Source organism: Hyperolius riggenbachi, chromosome 6 (genome assembly GCF_040937935.1).
Source record: "Hyperolius riggenbachi isolate aHypRig1 chromosome 6, aHypRig1.pri, whole genome shotgun sequence".
Taxonomy (NCBI): domain Eukaryota; kingdom Metazoa; phylum Chordata; class Amphibia; order Anura; family Hyperoliidae; genus Hyperolius; species Hyperolius riggenbachi.
In genome coordinates, this window is record NC_090651.1 from 51,902,395 (window position 1) to 51,924,867 (window position 22,473).

Genomic DNA, 22,473 nt, shown 5'->3' on the forward strand with positions numbered 1-22,473 from the left:
GCTATTAGGATTGAAAGCCGGCCCACCATGGCAAGATAGACTCTTAGGGCAGGTTGGGGGAAGGGAGTGAGTGAGGTATAGGGGATGGCAGTTTTGAAGAGGGATAAGGGGATAGATGGTCATCATGGGTACCACTCTTACACCCTCAAGTGTAAAGTCTGGAAACACTACCACCACCTGATAAATAATTGGGATCCAGTTGGTCCCCCTTAGGCCTGGTTCAACATTGGGATCGCAAAAGGCAAATCACAATCGCCTATGGAGTGTGATTGCATTGTTACCAAGCAAATGTGGCTCCATGTTGCAGTACTTGCGTTTTTCGAGTCTCATTCCAGAGAATGAGAATGGCATTCTAACTGCCACCGAAATGTTGCACGCAGTGCACCTGTGCGACATATGCACACCGCAGGCACTGCAAGGATTTACCACAATGCTTTGCTGAATACTGGCTATCAGCAAAGAGCAGAAACGCTCCCCACCAAAAGCACACCAAGTGTGAACTGGCCCTGGAGAGAATTTGATTGGTAACTACAAATTGTTGCAACCTGCAGTGTAGAACTCAGTGGCATATTTAAAATGATTTAAATATACCTCCAAGTTCTACTTACGGCCTTCTCCTCCCCACAGGCATACCAATCCTCACCAAAAAGTTACAAAGCATAGAAGCACAAACAAAACAAAAAGGATGCAGGCCGATAATCGTAAATCTGGAAAATACCAATTGCACTAGCGAAAACCAGGCAATGCAATTTACTTGTTCATTCGCCGTGCTGTTGCTATTGGCAAAATGGGCACGACACAATTTTTAAATCGTAACATGCCTAATACAAAATGGATTTAATTAGTTGATCTCTCTCTCTCAGATGGTTTATTATATTATTTTTTGGCAGAGTACTTTGGCTAATCCAATTGGCTAAAAGTGAAATACATTTTGGCCAAAAGGATTGTAAGCCGGCCCACCATGGCAAGGTAGACTCTTAGGGCAGGTTGGGGGAAGGGAGTGAGTGAGGTATAGGGGATGGCAGTTTTGAAGAGGGATAAGGGGGATAGGTGGTCATCATGGGTACCAATCTTACACCCTCAAGTGTAAAGTCTGGAAACACTACCACCACCTGATAAATAATTGGGATCCAGTTGGTCCCCCTTAGGCCTGGTTCAACATTGGGATCGCAAAAGGCAAATCACAATCGCCTATGGAGTGTGGTTGCATTTTTACCAAGCAAATGTGGCTCCATGTTGCAGTGATTGCGTTTTTTCGAGTCTCATTCCAGAGAATGAGAATGGCATTCTAACTGCCACCGAAATGTTGCACGCAGTGCACCTGTGCAACATATGTACACCGCAGGCACTGCAAGGATTTACCACAATGCTTTGCTGAATACCGGCTATCAGCAAAGAGCAGAAGCGCTCCCCACCAAAAGCACACCAAGTGTGAACTGGCCCTGGAGAGAATTTGATTGGTAACTACAAATTGTTGCAACCTGCAGTGTAGAACTCAGGGGCATATTTAAAATGATTTAAATATACCTCCAAGTTCTACTTACGGCCTTCTCCTCCCCACAGGCATACCAATCCTCACCAAAAAGTTACAAAGCATAGAAGCACAAACAAAACAAAAAGGATGCAGGCCGACAATCGTAATTCTGGAAAATACCAATTGCACTAGCAAAAACCAGGCAATGCAATTTACATGTTCATAGCCGTGCTGTTGCTATTGGCAAAATGGGCACGACACAATTTCTGAATCGTAACATACAAAAGGGCTCTAATTAGTTGATCTCTCTCTCTCAGATGGTTTATTATATTCTTTTTTTGGCAGACTACTTTGGCTAATCCAATTGGCTAAAAGTGAATCACATTTTGGCCAAAAGGATTGTAAGCCGGCCCACCATGGCAAGGTAGACTCTTGGGGAAGGGAGTGAGTGAGGTATAGGGGATGGCAGTTTTGAAGAGGGATAAGGGGGATAGATGGTCATCATGGGTACCACTCTTACACCCTCAAGTGTAAAGTCTGCAAAAACCACCACCACCTGATAAATAATTGGGATCCAGTTGGTCCCCCTTAGGCCTGGTTCAACATTGGGATCGCAAAAGGCAAATCACAATCGCCTATGGGGTGTGATTTCATTTTTACCAAGCAAATGTGGCTCCATGTTGCAGTGCTTGCGTTTTTCGAGTCTCATTCCAGAGAATGAGAATGGCATTCTAACTGCCACTGAAATGTTGCACGCAGTGCACCTGTGCGACATATGCACACCGCAGGCATTGCAAGGATTTACCACAATGCTTTGCTGAATATCGGCTATGAGCAAAGAGCAGAAACGCTCCCTACCAAAAGCACACCAAGTGTGAACTGGCCCTGGAGAGAATTTCATTGGTGAATAAAAATTGTTGCAACCTGCAGTGTAGAACTCAGGGGCATATTTAAAATGATTTAAATATACCTCCAAGTTCTGCTTATGGCCTCCTCCTCCCCACAGCCATACCAATCCTCACCAAAAAGTTACAAAGCATAGAAGCACAAACAAAACAAAAAGGATGCAGGCTGACAATCGTAATTCTGGAAAATACCAATTGCACTAGCAAAAACCAGGCAATGCAATTTACATGTTCATCGCCGTGCTGTTGCTAGTGGTAAAATGGGCACGATACAATTTTTGAATCGTAACATGCCTAATACAAAAGGGCTCTAATTAGTTGATCTCCCTCTTAGATGGTTTATTATATTCTTTTTTTGGCAGAGTACTTTGGCTAATCCAATTGGCTAAAAGTAAATCTCATTTCGGCCAATAGGATTGTAAGCCGGCCCACCATGGCAAGGTAGACACCATGGCAATGGCAGGTTGGGGGAAGGGAGCGAGTGAGGTATAGGGGATGGCAGTTTTGAAGAGGGATAAGGGGGATAGGTGGTCATCATGGGTACCACTCTTACACCCTCAAGAGTAAAGTCTGGAAACACGACGACCACCTGATAAATAATTGGAATCCAGTTGGTCCCCCTTAGGCCTGGTTCAACATTGGGATCTCAAAAGGCAAATCACAAACGCCTATGGAGTGTGATTGCATTTTTACCAAGCAAATGTGGCTCCATGTTGCAGTGATTGCGTTTTTCGAGTCTCATTCCAGAGAATGAGAATGGCATTCTAACTGCCACCGAAATGTTGCACACAGTGCACCTGTGCGACATATGCACACCGCAGGCACTGCAAGGATTTACCACAATGCTTTGCTGAATACCGGCTATCAGCAAACAGCAGAAACGCTCCCCACCAAAAGCACTCCAAACACCAACAAATTACTGTGCGCGGTACAAAGTAAGGAAAAAATATGGGCTGTACTGTAATATAGAAAAATGTATATGTTACGGGCAGAACCCGAAGTTTGGCCGCTTCGCGTTTTGGCTGGCCACTTCGGGTTCTGGCCGGCCAATGTGCGAAGTGGCCGCTGCGCTGCGGCCAGTGTTAGAAATGAAATGATTCCTGAAAGATGAATGTATTTTCTGGCCGTCTCGCTGCGGCCGAATGTATGAAAAGTTAATTAATTTAATGAAATGATGCCGGTGGCAATGTAGCAGATGAAGCCGCCGACTTCCGCTCTGCCTCTCTCTCCTCCACCCTGCCTCTCTCTCTCTCTCCTACTGGCAGCCGGAGGGGGGGGGGGGGACAAGCGTGGTTCCGAGAGTCGTTCGTTGCGGCAGGGAATCCTGCCGTTTTTGCAGAGCGGGTGCTGGCAGAAGCAATGTCTGCAGCCTTCCCCGCTCTGCTTCCCTGGCGCGACGAACGACTCTCGGGGACACGCGTGTCCCCCCGGCTACCAGTAGGAGAGAGAGGCAGGGGAAGGAGAGAGAGGCAGAGCTGAAGCCGGCAGCTTCATCTGCTACATTTGCCGCCGGCTTAATTTCATTAACATTAACTAACTTTTCATACATTCGCCCGTAGCGAGACGGCCGGAAAATACATTCATCTTTCAGGAATCATTTCATTTCTAACACTGGCCGCAGCGCAGCCAGTTCTGGCCGTAACATATACGGGTTCTGGCCGTAACATATACACCAAATATAAACACACTGGCTCAAAATTCAGAGTTGGTAGACAAAGTAATTACAGTGACAAATGTTACATGATGAATAAAATGTATAACACATTTCAAGACACAACATGTTGAGAAACCATTGTCCTTGTGAGTTTCACTATCTATGGGAATTCGGGGGATGGGGTAGTAAACATCATGCATACCAAGAGGTGATGTGTTTTTAGGTTTGCTAGTGAGGAGCAGAACTTGGCCAGAGGCTGATGTGGGAGTGGCGTAAGTTGGAGTGTGTATGCTTGTTGGAAAATGTGTCTATCAAGTGTGATGCTTTTTCAGGACCATATACTAGCACAGAGTAATAATTCATAGCAGCAATTCATAGCTGTTGCATGAAATAACTGGAGAGTTGTTGCCACCCTGTCATCCTATAAATTGTAACACCAGATTACTATCAAATGTGACCATGTTTCAGGGCCGTATACAGTCACGCTCTGTCAGTGAGTTGTAAATGGTGGTGAGAAATGACTTTTGCGTACCTCTCCCATTTGTAGAGCTGCAGGACTGTCTTACAGGATGTATTCTCTGCAGAATCTGGCACCTGGCCTCCAGTACTGTGAGTGACCAGGATCTGCTTTCCTTTCCGTCCTCTTCCCCAATATGCATCCATACTAGAACAGCAGTGAAAAGCACCACCTGAGAGGGCGTGTACCAGAGGCTCCCAGCATCCTCTATCTATACCCAGCTGAGTATTGTGAGGTCATCAGGTAATCCTGACCAGGGCAGTTTCTAGACAAAAATACACCCAGGGCGAGGGTGTGAAAAGTGCACCCCCCCCCCCTCCACGTGGAGCCAGGTATAGGGGCCCGCAGTATAAGTTAGCAAGGTCTAGTTGCACTCAGTATAGGTAGCCATCTATAAGTCCCCCCAGTATAGGTAGCCAGCTATAGGTCCCCACAGTATAGGTTAGCCAGGTAGGTGCCTCCAGTATAGGTATGACGTATAGTTGTCCCGGCATAGATAAGATAGGCAGGTGTCGCCGTTATAGGTTAGATAGGTAGGTGCCCCCAGTACAGGTTAGCTAGGTGGGTGTCTCCAATATAGGTAGCCAGAATAGTTGCCCCCAGTATAGGCTAGCTAGGTAGGTGCCCCCAGTATAGGCTAGCTAGGTAGGTGCCCGCAGTATAGGCTAGATAGGTAGGTGCCCCCAGTATAGGTTAGATAGGTAGATGCCCCCAATATAGGTTAGATAGGTAGCTGCCCCCAGTAAAGGCTAGATAGGTGCCCCCAGTACAGGTTAGATAGGTAGGTGCCCCCAGTATAGGCTAGATAGGAAGGTGCCTCCAGTATAGGCTAGATAGGTAGGTGCCTCCAGTATAGGTTAGATAGATAGGAACCCCCAGTACAGGTTAGATAGGTAGGTGCCCCCAGTATAGGCTAGATAGGAAGGTGCCTCCAGTATAGGCTAGATAGGTAGGTGCCTCCAGTATAGGTTAGATAGATAGGAACCCCCCGTATAGGTTAGATAGGTAGGTTTGACAAAAAAAAGTTTGTCGGGAGCCTCATATACAAAGTATCAAAAATATTTTTATTCAAAAAGCATAGTGTGAATAACCCCCCCCCCCCCCCCCCCATTTAAAACCATAAAAATGGCTGCAGTTCCCATAGAGGATGGTAGGCCTAGCGCTAAATGAATTTGGAGTGCACTCCTATTATTCAAGCATAAGCAACAGTTACCAATAGCGTATTTCTTCGGGACCCCCTTTATGTAAACTCAGGATGCTATTAATCCTTGTGATGTTCTCTATAGGTATCCGGGTCATGTGCCATATGTCATGGATTGCATATGATGAATAGACTTCAGCCTCTTACTTTAGCTCCCCTTTTTATATGCAGAACATACCCAGCAATTTTTCTAAGCAGACCGGCACTCGCCGGGACTCACCTGTCCTTTTGGATAAGCGTATTACGCTATAATGGCGGGTACTTCCGGCATTAGCAACGTCCATATGCCAGGTTCCCTTGCGTACCACTCGTCTGCCGCCGTCCGTTTATGTGCACCGGCTACTTCTGCTGTTCGGGCCTTTTGAAGCAGGAACCAGGATTCTGGGAGGAGAGAGCGGGGCCGTACACCGAGATCCGTCACGTGACCGCAGCCTCATGTGACGCGTTTCACCCGGCGTCGGGTTTCTTCAGACAGGTAGGTACCTGCAATATAGGTTAGATAGGTAGCTGCCCGCAGTATAGGTTAGATAGGTAGGTACCAGCAATATAGGTTAGATAGGCAGCTGCCCCAGTATAGGTTAGATAGGTTGGTGCCCCCCAGTATTGGTTAGATAGGTAGGTGCCCCCCAGTATAGGCTAGATAGGTAGATGCCCCCTGTACAGGTTAGATAGGTAGGTGCCCCCAGTATAGGCTAGATAGGTAACCTATACAGGGGGTACCTACCTATCTAACCTATACTGGGGGCAGTATAGGTTAGATAGGTAGGTACCCCCTGTATTGGTTAGATAGGTAGGTTCACCCTGTATAGGTTAGATAGGTAGGTGCCCCCAGTATAGGTTAGATAGGTAGGTACCTGCAATATAGGTTAGATAGGTAGCTGCCCCCAGTATAGGTTAGATAGGTAGGTACCAGCAATATAGATTACATAGGTAGCTGCCCACAGTATAGGTTAGATAGGTACGTACCCCCTGTATAGGTTAGATAGGTAGGTACCCCCTGTATCGGTTAGATAGGTAGGTATCCCCTGTATTGATTAATTAGGTAGGTACCCCCTGTATAGGTTAGATAGGTAGATACCCTCTCTATTGGTTAGATAGGTAGGTTCACCCTGTATAGGTTAGATAGGTAGGTGCCCCCAGTATAGGTTAGATAGGTAGGTACCTGCAATATAGGTTAGATAGGTAGCTTCCCCCAGTATAGGTTAGATAGGTAGGTACCAGCAATATAGGTTACATAGGTAGCTTCCAATAGTATAGGTTAGATAGGTAGGTACTTACAGTATAGGTTAGATAGGTAGCTGCCCCCAGTATAGGTTAGATAGGTAGGTGCTTGCAGTATAGGTTAGATAGGTAGGTGCCCCACAGTATAGGCTAGATAGGTAGGTGCCCCCAGTATAGGTTAGATAGGTAGGTGCCCCCAGTATAGGTTAGATAGGTAGGTACCCCCAGTATAGGCTAGATAGGTAGGTGCCCTCAGTATAGGTTAAATAGGAGGCTGCCCCCGTATAGGTTAGATAGGAGGCTGCCCCCAGTATAGGTTAGATAGGTAGGTTTTCCCTGTATAGGCTAGATAGGTAGGTGCCCCCAGTATGTTAGATAGGTAGGTACCCCCAGTATAGGTTAGATAGGTAGGTACCCCCAGTATAGGTTAGATAGGTAGCTGCCCCCAGTATAAGCTAGATAGGTAGGTACCCTCCTCCCCCCATCATGGAGGGGGGGAGTCAGCCGAGGGGAGAGCGACCCGACCTCTCCCTCCCTTCCTCTCCCGGGCCGCCCTCCGTGCTCCCCCTCCGATGCAGAGTAAAGCGCAGCAGGAAGCAATGTAGAGAGCAACAGGAAGCAATGTAGAGAGTAACTCACCTGCCTGCGTTCCAATCGCCGGTCACTAGCCGCTGGTCTCCTCCTCTGCATAGCCGCTTATACACACAATACTTTCTGCTAAACCGGTACCCCCAAACAGGAGCTATAGTGTGTATAAGCGGCTATGCAGAGGAGGAGACCATCGGCTAGTGACTGGCGATTGGAACTCAGGCAGGTGAGTTGCTCTCTACATTTTCAATTTCACCGTGATGTTGCGCTCAGTCCTCAAGCTCCTGTGTGGCTGCTGACTATGCCCAAGACAAGTCCCAGTGAAACAAATCCAATCAATTAGTAGTGCCAATGGTCCACACATGCCCAATTCAGATTGTGTTTTTATTTTTAAGGTCTCACAGACAAGCGGGTCTCCTCATAGTGAGTATTGCCTCAATACAGTACACCCTAGTGCCAACACACTGCGTGAGGGTAATAGCTATCACCAAAAGGCAGGGGATCACACCCCCCCTCTCAATCCCCGCTCACCGGATGGCTTCTTTCAATAATTACACATTAAACATTTCATTCCGGCTGCACATAAAATACTCTTGTATGTTTGCATATCACAATACCCGTCCGCCGACACCGGTCACCTCTCACATGCCCAGGCCGCGTCTGGTTCAGTATTCAGTTTGCGTGCGTCCTCCAAGCTCCGCCCTACGCGTTTTGTCACGATTGTGACTCACTCAGACGCGGCCTGGGCATGTGAGAGGTGACCGGTGTCGACGGACGGGTATAGTTTTCAGATCATCAAATCATTATATTTGTGATCCGTTTATATAATTTTCTATTTGGCTACTAATTACCATAGTTTCTGTGTACAGATCACAAATATGATGATGATCTGAAAACTACTAACACCAAGCTGGCCAATCATGAATCCACAGTTATGGTTACTAATGCGCTTAAAGAGACACTGAAGCGAGAATAATTCTCGCTTCAGAGCTCATAGTTAGAAGGGGCACGCGTGCCCCTGCTAAAACGCCGCTATCCCGCAGCTAAACGGGGGTCCATTCACCCCCCCCGCAAAATCAACGACCAAGTTGGTCGTAGATTTTGCTGCTCCTAGAGGCAGGGCTAACGGCTGCAGCCCTGCCTCTCAGCGCGTCTATCAGCGGCGCATCGCCGCCTCTACCCCCGCCCCTCTCAGTGAAGGAAGACTGAGAGGGGCGGGGGAGAGGCGGAGATACGCGCTGACAGACGCGCATGGGGCAGGGCTGTGGCGTTTAGCCCTGCCTCAATCAGGAAGAGATCCCCGGCTGCACGGAGGGGATTTCGGGGGGTAAGGGACCCCCGTTTAGCCGCAGGATAGCGGCGTTTTAGCAGGGGCACACATGCCCCTGCTAACTATGAGCTCTGAAGCGAGATTTATTCTCGCTTCAGAGTCTCTTTAAGGGGCCCATACACTGGTCGATTTTAGCGATCGATCGATTCTATAGAATCGATCAATTTAGAAATCGATTCTACCAAATTCCCCATTCGATCGATTTGCGGCCGATTGCTGCAGCAGATCGACCTAAATTTTCCGTCCTGTCAGATAGATCAAATCGATCAAAATCGGCCGCAAATCGATCGAATGGGGAATTTGATAGAATCGATTTCTGATCGATGGCCCATGGAGTTGCATTGGCTCTAATGGTCCAATAATGCATTTAAGGGGCACATACACAGGTCAATTTCAGCCATCGATCGATCGATGCTATAGAGTCGATTGATCAGAAATCAATTGGATCAAATTCATCATTCGATCGATTTGCGGCCGATTTTGATCGATTTGATCTATCTGACAGGATGGAAAATCTAGGTCGTTCTGCTGCTGGCAGCAGATCGATGGCCCATGGAGTTGCATTGGATGTAATGGTCCAATAATGCATTTATATCGATTTTCAATAGATTTCATTCTTAGATTAGATAGGTAGGAACCCCCAGTACAGGTTAGATAGGTAGGTATGACAAAAAAGTTTGTCAGGAGCCTCATATACAATGTATCAAAAAAAAATTTTTATTCAAAAAGCATAGCGTGAATACCCCCCCATTTAAAACCATAAAAATGGCTGCAGTTCCCATGGAGGATGGTAGGCCTAGCGCTAGATGAATTTGGAGTGCACTCCTATTATTCAAGCATAAGCAACAATTACCAATAGCGTATTTCTTCGGGACCCCCTTCATGTAAACTCAGGATGCTATTAATCTTGTGATGTTCTATATAGGTATCCGGGTCATGTGCCATATGTCATGGATAGCATATGATGAATAGACTTCAGCCTCTTACTTTAGCTCCCTTTTTATATGCAGAACATACCCAGCAATTTTTCTAAGCAGACCGGCACTCGCCGGGACTCACCTGTCCTTTTGGATAAGCGTATTACGCTATAATGGCGGGTACTTCCGGCATTAGCAACGTCCATATGCCAGGTCCCCCTGCGTACCACTCGTCTGCCGCCGTCTGTTTATGTGCACCGGCTACTTCTGCTGTTCGGGCGTTTTGAAGCAGGAACCAGGATGCTGGGAGGAGAGAGCGAGGCCGTACACCGAGATCCGTCACATGACCGCAGCCTAACGTGACGCGTTTCACCCGGCGTCGGGTTTCTTCGGACAGGTAGGCACCTGCAATATAGGTTAGATAGGTAGCTGCCCCCAGTATAGGTTAGATAGGTAGGTACCAGCAATATAGGTTAGATAGGCAGCTGCCCCCAGTATAGGTTAGATAGGTAGGTACTCCCAGTATAGTTTAGATAGGTAGGTGCCCCCAGTATAGGTTAGATAGATAGGTGCCCCCCAGTATAGGTTAGATAGGTAGGTGCCCTCCAGTATAGGCTAGATAGGTAGGTGCCCCCAGTATAGGCTAGATAGGTAGGTGCCCCCAGTATAGGTTAGATAGGTAGGTACCCCCAGTATAGGCTAGATAGGTAACCTATACAGGGGGTACCTACCTATCTAACCTATACTGGGGGCAGCATAGGTTAGATAGGTAGGTACCCCCTGTATAGGTTAGATAGGTAGGTACCCCCTGTATTGGTTAGATAGGTAGGTTCACCCTGTACAGGTTAGATAGGTAGGTGCCCCCAGTATAGGTTAGATAGGTAGGTACCTGTAATATAGGCTAGATAGGTAGGTGCCCCCAGTATAGGTTAGATAGGTAGGTAGCCCCAGTATAGGCTAGATAGGTAACCTATACAGGTGGTACCTACCTATCTAACCTATACTGGGGGCAGTATAGGTTAGATAGGTAGGTACTCCCTGTATAGGTTAGATAGGTAGGTACCCCCTGTATTGGTTAGATAGGTAGGTACCCCCTGTATAGGTTAGATAGGTAGATACCTTCTGTATTGGTTAGATAGGTAGGTTCACCCTGTATCGGTTAGATAGGTAGGTGCCCCCAGTATAGGTTAGATAGGTAGGTACCTGCAATATAGGTTAGATAGGTAGCTGCCCCCAGTATAGGTTAGATAGGTAGGTACCAGCAATATAGGTTACATAGGTAGCTGCCCACAGTATAGGTTAGATAGGTAGGTACTTACAGTATAGGTTAGATAGGTAGGTGCTTGCAGTATAGGTTAGATAGGTAGGTGCCCCACAGTGTAGGCTAGATAGGTAGGTGCCCCCAGTATAGGTTAGATAGGTAGGTGCCCCCAGTATAGGCTAGATAGGTAGGTGCCCTCAGTATAGGTTAGATAGGAGGCTGCCCCCGTATAGGTTAGATAGGTAGGTACCCCCAGTATAGGTTAGATAGGTAGCTGCCCCCAGTATCAGCTAGATAGGTAGGTACCCTCCTCCCCCCATCATAGAGGGGGGAGTCAGCCGAGGGGAGAGCGACCCGACCTCTCCCTCCCTTCCTCTCCCGGGCCGCCCTCCGTGCTCCCCCTCCGATGCAGAGTAAAGCGCAGCAGGAAGCAATGTAGAGAGCAACAGGAAGCAATGTAGAGAGTAACTCACCTGCCTGCGTTCCAATCGCCGGTCACTAGCCGCTGGTCTCCTCCTCTGCATAGCCGCTTATACACACTATACTTTCTGCTAAACCGGTACCCCCAAACAGGAGCTATAGTGTGTATAAGCGGCTATGCAGAGGAGGAGACCAGCGGCTAGTGACCGGCGATTGGAACTCAGGCAGGTGAGTTGATCTCTACATTTTCAATTTCACCGTGATGTTGCGCTCAGTCCTCAAGCTCCTGTGTGGCTGCTGACTATGCACAGAGACAAGTCCCAGTGAAACAAATCCAATCAATTAGTCACGCCAATGGTCCACACATGCCCAATTCAGATTGTGTTTTTATTTTTAAGGTCTCACAGACAAGCGGGTCTCCTCATAGTGAGTATTGCCTCAATACAGTACACCCTAGTGCCACCACACACTGCGTGAGGGTAATAGCTATCACCAAAAGGCAGGGGATCACACCCCCCCTCTCAATACCCGCTCACCGGATGGCTTCTTTCAATAATTACACATTAAACATTTCATTCCAGCTGCACATAAAATACTCTTGTATGTTTGCATATCACAATACCCGTCCGCCGACACCGGTCACCTCTCACATGCCCAGGCCGCGTCTGGTTCAGTGTTCAGTTTGCCTGCGTCCTCCAAGCTCCGCCATACGCGTTTTGTCACGATTGTGACTCACTCAGACGCGGCCTGGGCATGTGAGAGGTGACCGGTGTCGTCGGACGGGTATAGTTTTCAGATCATCAATTCATTATATTTGTGATCCTTTTATATAATTTTCTATTTGGCTACTAATTACCATAGTTTCTGTGTACAGATCACAAATATGATGATGATCATGAATCCACAGTTATGGTTACTAACTTTCTGTGTACAGATCACAAATATGATTTGATGATCTGAAAACTACTAACACCAAGCTGGCCAATCATGAATCCACAGTTATGGTTACTAATGCGCTTAAAGAGACACTGAAGCGAGAATAATTCTCGCTTCAGAGCTCATAGTTAGAAGGGGCACGCGTGCCCCTGCTAAAACGCCGCTATCCCGCAGCTAAACGGGGGTCCATTCACCCCCAACCCCCCCCCCCCCCCCCCCCCCCAAAATCAACGACCAAGTTGGTCGTAGATTTTGCTGCTCCTAGAGGCAGGGCTAACGGCTGCAGCCCTGCCTCTCAGCGCGTCTATCAGCGGCGCATCGCCGCCTCTACCCCCGCCCCTCTCAGTGAAGGAAGACTGAGAGGGGCGGGGGAGAGGCGGAGATACGCGCTGACAGACGCGCATGGGGCAGGGCTGCGGCGGTTAGCCCTGCCTCAATCAGGAAGAGATGCCCGGCTGCACAGAGGGGATTTCGGGGGGTAAGGTACCCCCGTTTAGCCGCAGGATAGCGGCGTTTTAGCAGGGGCACACATGCCCCTGCTAACTATAAGCTCTGAAGCGAGATTTATTCTCGCTTCAGAGTCTCTTTAAGGGGCCATACACTGGTCGATTTTAGCGATCGATCGATTCTATAGAATCGATCAATTTAGAAATCGATTCTACCAAATTCCCCATTCGATCGATTTGCGGCCAATTGCTGCAGCAGATCGACCTAAATTTTCCGTCCTGTCAGATAGATCAAATCGATCGAAATCGGCCGCAAATCGATCGAATGGGGAATTTGATAGAATCGATTTCTGATCGATGGCCCATAGAGTTGCATTGGCTCTAATGGTCCAATAATGCATTTAAGGGGCCCATACACTGGTCAATCGATTCTATAGAGTCGATTGATCAGAAATCAATTCTATCAAATTCATCATTCGATCGATTTGCGGCCGATTTTGATCGATTTGATCTATCTTACAGGATGGAAAATCTAGGTCGATCTGCTGGCAGCAGATCGATGGCCCATGGAGTTGCATTGGATTTAATGGTCCAATAATGCATTTATATCGATTTTCAATAGATTCCATTCTGAAATCTATTGGAAATCTGTTCCTAGTGTGTGGCACACATCAGATAGATTCCTGTCAGATTGGACTCGACAGGCATCTGCCAGAAAGCTATCTGACGGTCAAATCTGCTGCAAATCTATAAGTGTATGGCCACCTTTACACTCAGCTCATACTCAGTGCTTAAAACTGACTGAGGCTGGGTGCACACATAACAGAGCGTGAAAGGTTGCGTTTTCTGTCATGTGTGGGGTTTTTCCCGTGTGTGTTTTTAGTACGTTTGCGTTTTTTCCTTGCAGATGCGTTTTTCAAGCATTTGCGTGCGTTTTTATGCATTTGTGTTTGGCATATACAAAACCCATATGCGTTTTGTATGCGCTTTTCAATTGCGTTTTATGCTAATCCCTAGGAAGACAACAGGAAGCGGAAATACATCAGAAAACAATTTTTAAAAAAATAAAAACGCATATAAAAATGCATGTAAAACGCAAACATAAAAACGCATACCATTGAGTTCCCATTGACTTTCATTATATGTGTTTTTGAATATTATGCAACAAAACCGGCATTTTAAAAACGCATGTTTTAAAATGCATATGCGTTTTTATATGCATTTTTTCCTGCGGCCCATCGACTTCCATTAGCGACAAAAACGCGTTTGTTCTGCAACGTTAGCGTTTTTGCTAAGTGTGCACCTAACCTGTATGTTCTCTATTCCATATACTTGTTCTTCCTATATCCATCCTCTATGTATAACCAGCTGAGTATTGTGAGGTCATCAGGTAATCCCAGCATCCTCTATGTATAACCAGCTGAGTACTGTGATGTCATCAAGTAATCCCAGCATCCTCTATACCCAGCTGAGTATTGTGAGGTCATCAGGTAATCCCAGCATCCTCTATATCCAGCTGAGTATTGTGAGGTCATCAGGTAATCCCAGCATTCTCTATGTATAACCAGCTGAGTACTGTGATGTCATCAAGTAATCCCAGCATTCTCTATACCCAGCTGAGTATTGTGAGGTCATCAGGTAATCCCAGCATCCTCTATACCCAGCTGAGTATTGTGAGGTCATCAGGTAATCCCAGTATTCTCTATACCCAGCTGAGTATTGTGAGGTCATCAGGTAATCCCAGCATTCTCTATGTATAACCAGCTGAGTACTGTGATGTCATCAAGTAATCCCAGCATTCTCTATACCCATCTGAGTATTGTGAGGTCATCAAGTAATCCCAGCATCCTCTATACCCAGCTGAGTATTGTGAGGTCATCAGGTAATCCCAGCATTCTCTATACCCAGCTGAGTATTGTGAGGTCATCAGGTAATCCCAGCATCCTCTATACCCAGCTGAGTATTGTGAGGTCATCAGGTAATCCCAGCATCCTCTATATCCAGCTGAGTATTGTGAGGTCATCAGGTAATCGTAGCATCCTTTATATCCAGCTGAGTATTGTGAGGTCATCAGGTAATCGTAGCATCCTTTATATCCAGCTGAGTATTGTGAGGTCATCAGGTAATCCCAGCATCCTCTATATCCAGCTGAGTATTGTGAGGTCATCAGGTAATCCCAGCATCCTCTATACCCAGCTGAGTATTGTGAGGTCATCAGGTAATCCCAGCATCCTCTATATCCATCTGAGTATTGTGAGGTCATCAGGTAATCCCAGCATCCTCTATACCCAGCTGAGTATTGTGAGGTCATCAGGTGGGAAAAAAACAGCTGTAACTGATTAGTCAAGTTTTCATCTGGAAAGACAATTTACAGCATGCCAGGACTGTTTGCATGTAATTGATAATGTATTCTGCACTGGGGATTTGATTATATTTACTTCTTTCCATAATTCACACTGATGTAATGCCTCCTGAGTGAGGTTTGTTGGCTTTTTTGTATATAATGACTTTGCTTACCTTTTCAATAAAACGTTAAAACAAAAAAATACATATATATCTATGACTCTATGAGCTTTTTTCTTTTTAGCTATTTGACAGGAATATATAGCCATCATTTCTGATATCATTTGGTATATCTGCTTATATTACTTGTTCTCTGGCTACTATATATATATATATATATATATATATATATATATATATATATATATACACACCGCTTTCATTACCAGATTGCTGTATTGAAATCCTTATGTGACTGTATGATTGGTATTTAAATATTAAAAAAGAATAATTACTAAAACATTCCTTCCGTCGTGGCATCGGAGCTACGATCAGCGGCAGAGGCGCCCCGCTCGGCTCGGCGGTCTCCAGGCGAATGCCTCGCTCCCGCAGCGGAGCTTCCTTATAAAGACTCAGAGCGGACCATGTTGAGAACATACACAACCCCCGCGTGCCGCTGCGCCACACTTGTGCTTCTTCTCCCGCCTATTCGCGGGGTTTTCAGGCGATCTGCGACCCCCCAACCCGGGAGCACCCGCATGTCTCCATCTCCGGACTCCCCCCAGAAAACCCGAACATGAATCCCGGAGGAATGCTGCCGCTTTCATGTGGAAATCCCCCGATCCATGGACGCCCCCTGGCGGTCACAGCGCTAGCGGCGGGGAGACGGCTGTTCGGGGGCAGATTGCGGGGGTGAGAGGAGGCAGAGAGGAGAGATCGCTGCTGGGGGTGGAGGAGGGCTCTCTGGTAGACAGGTGTAATGCTATTTGGGGCCTCCAGGGGGCAGTGATGGGGAGCTATGAGCAGTTTAGTGTGATTGGAAAAGCACAGAGCAGTCACGTGACCCCAGAGCTCTCGGCACTGGAAGCTCAGATGTGGCTCTGTCACCGTAGCGGGTCACGTGCAGAGGGGAGGGGCTCTGGCACATCTCCCCGACCCCCACATGCCTTTTTTTACTACAACTAAGGTATCTGCAAGAAGCTCCGCCCCCGGCCGCGAGAAGCCCCGCCCCCCAATCCAGGACACTTTGGAGAGGCAGCCCTGACAGGAATCTGGGAGCAGGTGAGAATATGCATCCCGGATAACAGCACCCACACTGATCTCCCCCCCCCCCCAATCACCCTCACTGACCCCTCCTCCTCAGCACCCACAGTAACTTCTCCCTCATCCACACCCACACTGACCTCTTCCCCCATCACCCACACTGACCCCCTCCCCCCCAGCACCCACAGTAATTTCTCCCTCATCCCCCCCCCCCCCTCCACACACACACGGACCTCTCCCTCCCCCAATCACCCACCACTGACCCCCCAGCACCCACAGTAACTTCTCCCTCACACACCCACTCTGACCTCTCCCTCCACCAATCCCCCATGCTGATCCCTCATCCCCCCCCCCCCCCCCCGAACACACAGTAATTTCTCCCTCATCCACCCCACACCCACACTGACCTCTCCCTCCACCAATCACCTACACTTACCCATCACCCCCCCCCCCCAGAACCCACAGTAACTTCTCCCTCATCCACCCCCCCCCCCCCCCCAACACCCACACTGACCTCTTCCCCAATCACCCACACTGACCCCTCCCCCCAGCACCCACAGTAATTTCTCCCTCATCCACCCCCCTACACACACACACACACTGACCTCTCCCTACCCCAATCACCCACCACTGACCCCTCCCCCCCAGCACCCACAGTAACTTCTCCCTCACACACCCACACTGACCTCTCCCTCCACCAATCACCCACGCTGATCCCTTATCCCCCCCCCCCCCAGAACACACAGTAATTTCTCCCTCATCCACCCCACACCCACACTGACCTCTCCCTCCACCAATCACCTACACTTACCCATCACCGCCCCCCCCCCCCCCCCCCGAACCCACAGTAACTCCCCCCGCACACACACACTGACCTCTCCTTCCACCAATCAACCCACGCTGATCCCTCACCCCCCCCCCCCTACACTTACCCATCATCACCCCAGAACCGACAGTAACTTCCCCCCCCACACACACATACTAACCTCTCCATCACCCACACTGACCTTTCCCTCCCACCAGCACCCACACTGACCTCTCCCTCCCCCCACACTAACCTCTCTCACCCCCCACAATCCACACTAACCTCTCCCTTCCCTGACAACCACACTGACCTCTCCCTTCCCCCACCACTCACACTAACCTCTCCCACCCCCCAGAACCCACACTGACCTCTCCCTTACCCGACAACCACGCTGACCTCTCCCTTACCCGACAACCACACTGACCTCTCCCTTACCCCACCCCCTACACTAACCTCTCCCACCCCCCAGAACCCACACTAACTTCTCCCTTCCCCAACAACCACACTGACCTGTCCCTCCCCCGACACCCACACTGACCCCCGCCCAGCACCCATCCAGACCTCTCCCTCCTCCCAGCACCTACACTGAGTTCTCCCTCCTCCAGCACAAGTGGCATAGGAATCACCATAGGAGCCATAGTGGCTGCTATGGCGGCCCTAGCCAAGGGCCCTATTCTCTTTTCCGGCGATAAGGGGGGTCTGCTGCGAGCCTCATGGAGACCCATGGCGGTCCCCCTGAAGTGTACAGCTAGCAAAGGGGGGACATTTCACCCTGGGCCGGCTGCACTGATGCAATAGGAAATACAGCTGTAACACCGCGACCACTCGATTACCTCCACCCCCACCTCTGTACCAGTCCACCTGGCTGTCATGTCTCCTTGCTGCTTTCTGTGTTGGGTGCCAGGGATGTGATGCTCCTGTCATGCTCCTGCTATTTGCTGCTGTGGTGCTGTGCTCCGCCCCTCCGTCCTGGAACTTTCAATCTGGAAACCGTGGCGCAAGTGCCACATGTAACATTGCTGCATTTTCCCTATGGGCTAAAGTGCTGTATCTTCCCTATGGGCCAAAGTGCTGCATTTTCCATATGGTCTAATGTGCTGCATTTTATATATCGGCTAACGTGCTGCATTTTATATATGGACTGACATGCTGCATTTTATAAATGGGTCAATATGCTGCATTTTGTTTATTGGCTAAGATATTGCATTTTATTTCAGGGCTAACATTGCTGCATTTTGAATATGGTCTAAAATCCTGCTTTTCCATATGCAATGTGCTGCATTATGTATATTGGCTAACGTGCTGCATTTTATATATGGACCAATATGCTGCATTTTGTATAGTGGCTAAAATGCTGCATTTTTATATCAGGGCTAATTTTATATATGGGCTAACGTGCTGCATTTTTATATCAGGGCTAATTTTATTTATGGGCTAACGTGCAGCATTTTGTATATGGGCTAACGTGCTGCATTTTGTATATGGGCTAACGTGCTGCATTTTTATATCAGGGCTAATTTTATATATGGGCTAACGTGCTGCATTTTGTATATGGGCTAACATGCTGCATTTTTATATCAGGGCTAATTTTATATATGGGCTAACGTGCTGCATTTTGTATATGGGCTAACATGCTGCATTTTGTATATGGGCTAACGTGCTGCATTTTGTATATGGGCTAACGTGCTGCATTTTGTATATGGGCTAACGTGCTGCATTTTGTATATGGGCTAACATGCTGCATTTTCTGTATGGGCTAACGTGCTGCATTTTGTATATGGGCCAACGTGCTGCATTTTATATATGGGCTAACGTGCTGCATTTTGTATATGGGCTAACATGCTGCATTTTGTATATGGGCTAACATGCTGCATTTTGTATATGGGCTAACCTGCTGCATTTTGTATATGGGCTAACGTGCTGCATTTTGTATATGGGCTAACGTGCTGCATTTTGTATATGGGCTAACATGCTGCATTTTGTATATGGGCTAACGTGCTGCATTTTGTATATGGGCTAACGTGCTGCATTTTGTATATGGGCTAACGTGCTGCATTTTGTATATGGGCTAACATGCTGCATTTTGTATATGGGCTAACATGCTGCATTTTGTATATGGGCTAACGTGCTGCATTTTGTATATGGGCTAACGTGCTGCATTTTCTGTATGGGCTAACGTGCAGCATTTTGTATATGGGCTAACGTGCTGCATTTTGTATATGGGCTAACGTGCTGCATTTTGTATATGGGCTAACGTGCTGCATTTTGTATATGGGCTAACGTGCTGCATTTTGTATATGGGCTAACATGCTGCATTTTGTATATGGGCTAACGTGCTGCATTTTCTGTATCGGCTAATGTGCTGCATTTTCTATGTGGGCTAGCATGCTTCTTTTTCTATATGGGCTAACGTGTTCATTTTATTTTTGGGCTAACCTACTTATTTTCTATATAGGCTAATGTGCTGCAATTTCCGTATGGGCTATCGTGCTGCATTTTGTATATGGGCTAACATGCTGCATTTTGTATATGGGCTAACATGCTGCATTTTGTATATGGGCTAACATGCTGCATTTTGTATATGGGCTAACATGCTGCATTTTGTATATGGGCTAACGTGCTGCATTTTGTATATGGGCTAACGTGCTGCATTTTCTGTATGGGCTAACGTGCAGCATTTTGTATATGGGCTAACGTGCTGCATTTTGTATATGGGCTAACGTGCTGCATTTTGTATATGGGCTAACGTGCTGCATTTTGTATATGGGCTAACATGCTGCATTTTGTATATGGGCTAACATGCTGCATTTTGTATATGGGCTAACATGCTGCATTTTGTATATGGGCTAACATGCTGCATTTTGTATATGGGCTAACGTGCTGCATTTTGTATATGGGCTAACGTGCTGCATTTTCTGTATGGGCTAACGTGCAGCATTTTGTATATGGGCTAACGTGCTGCATTTTGTATATGGGCTAACGTGCTGCATTTTGTATATGGGCTAACGTGCTGCATTTTGTATATGGGCTAACGTGCTGCATTTTGTATATGGGCTAACGTGCTGCATTTTGTATATGGGCTAACGTGCTGCATTTTGTATAAGGGCTAATGTGCTGCATTTTGTATATGGGCTAACGTGCTGCATTTTCTGTATGGGCTAATGTGCTGCATTTTATATATGGTTTAAGATGCTGCATTTTCTATGTGGGCTAGCATGCTTCTTTTTCTATATGGGCTAACGTGTTCATTTTATTTTTGGGCTAACCTACTTATTTTCTATATAGGCTAATGTGCTGCAATTTCCGTATGGGCTAACGTGCTGCATTTTGTATATGGGCTAACATGCTGCATTTTGTATATGGGCTAACATGCTGCATTTTGTATATGGGCTAACATGCTGCATTTTGTATATGGGCTAACGTGCTGCATTTTCTGTATGGGCTAACGTGCAGCATTTTGTATATGGGCTAACGTGCTGCATTTTGTATATGGGCTAACGTGCTGCATTTTGTATATGGGCTAACATGCTGCATTTTGTATATGGGCTAACATGCTGCATTTTGTATATGGGCTAACATGCTGCATTTTGTATATGGGCTAACGTGCTGCATTTTGTATATGGGCTAACGTGCTGCATTTTGTATATGGGCTAACGTGCTGCATTTTCTGTATGGGCTAACGTGCAGCATTTTGTATATGGGCTAACGTGCTGCATTTTGTATATGGGCTAACGTGCTGCATTTTGTATATGGGCTAACGTGCTGCATTTTGTATATGGGCTAACGTGCTGCATTTTGTATATGGGCTAACGTGCTGCATTTTGTATATGGGCTAACATGCTGCATTTTGTATATGGGCTAACATGCTGCATTTTGTATATGGGCTAACATGCTGCATTTTGTATATGGGCTAACATGCTGCATTTTGTATATGGGCTAACATGCTGCATTTTGTATATGGGCTAACATGCTGCATTTTGTATATGGGCTAACATGCTGCATTTTGTATATGGGCTAACGTGCTGCATTTTGTATATGGGCTAACGTGCAGCATTTTGTATATGGGCTAACGTGCTGCATTTTGTATATGGGCTAACGTGCTGCATTTTGTATATGGGCTAACGTGCTGCATTTTGTATATGGGCTAACGTGCTGCATTTTGTATATGGGCTAACGTGCTGCATTTTCTGTATGGGCTAATGTGCTGCATTTTCTATGTGGGCTAGCATGCTTCTTTTTCTATATGGGCTAACGTGTTCATTTTATTTTTGGGCTAACCTACTTATTTTCTATATAGGCTAATGTGCTGCAATTTCGGTATGGTCTAACGAGCTGCATTTTATATATGGACTGCATTTTCAATATGGGCTTACGTGCTACATTCTCTATATGGGCTAGTATGCTGCATTTTCTATATGGGCTAACATGCTGCATTTTGTATATGGGCTAACATGCTGCATTTTGTATATGGGCTAACGTGCTGCATTTTGTATATGGGCTAACGTGCTGCATTTTCTGTATGGGCTAACGTGCAGCATTTTGTATATGGGCTAACGTGCTGCATTTTGTATATGGGCTAACGTGCTGCATTTTGTATATGGGCTAACGTGCTGCATTTTGTATATGGGCTAACGTGCTGCATTTTGTATATGGGCTAACGTGCTGCATTTTGTATAAGGGCTAATGTGCTGCATTTTGTATATGGGCTAATATGCTGCATTTTGTATATGGGCTAACGTGCTGCATTTTCTGTATGGGCTAATGTGCTGCATTTTATATATGGTTTAAGATGCTGCATTTTCTATGTGGGCTAGCATGCTTCTTTTTCTATATGGGCTAACGTGCTCATTTTATTTTTGGGCTAACCTACTTATTTTCTATATAGGCTAATGTGCTGCAATTTCCGTATGGTCTAACGAGCTGCATTTTATATATGGACTGCATTTTCTATATGGGCTTACGTGCTACATTCTCTATATGGGCTAACATGCTGCATTTTCTATATGAGCTAACATACTGCATTTTATATAGGGCTTACATGCTGATGACCCTGTGTTGCCTGGGTATGTATTTGGCTGGTGTTGGCTCTGCCCACGTTTTCTAACCCTAACACACAATTACTCAATTGCTCAATGACCTCGTTTGTGAGCTTTGTGGTCTTTGGCATCAATAATTTGCATTGAAATGAAACAAATCTGATTGGCTGTGGCTCCCCCCCTTTTCTGAATTTGAACCCCAGTCACCCAATGTCC

At 46.8% G+C, this 22,473-nt stretch overlaps 1 protein-coding gene and 1 long non-coding RNA gene across 3 annotated transcripts in view; one reads left to right on the forward strand and one right to left on the reverse strand.

The window, feature by feature from the left end:
- LOC137520827 (uncharacterized) overlaps window positions 1-15,736 on the reverse strand; it is a 304,778-nt gene extending 289,042 nt beyond the window's left edge. Inside the window, exons 1-3 of the long non-coding RNA XR_011021948.1 lie at window positions 15,669-15,736; window positions 9,950-10,212; window positions 5,972-6,234 (exon numbers count right to left, since the gene is read on the reverse strand). This is a non-coding gene — a long non-coding RNA (uncharacterized lncRNA). The remainder of the gene's footprint in view (window positions 1-5,971; window positions 6,235-9,949; window positions 10,213-15,668) is intronic.
- Window positions 15,737-16,348: 612 nt separating this feature from the next.
- The window catches only part of RPE65 (retinoid isomerohydrolase RPE65), a 97,158-nt gene continuing 91,033 nt past the window's right edge, over window positions 16,349-22,473 (forward strand). For both annotated transcript variants that reach the window (XM_068239257.1, XM_068239258.1), the window contains exon 1: window positions 16,349-16,434. The gene's annotated coding sequence lies outside the window, so the exon portion shown is untranslated. The remainder of the gene's footprint in view (window positions 16,435-22,473) is intronic.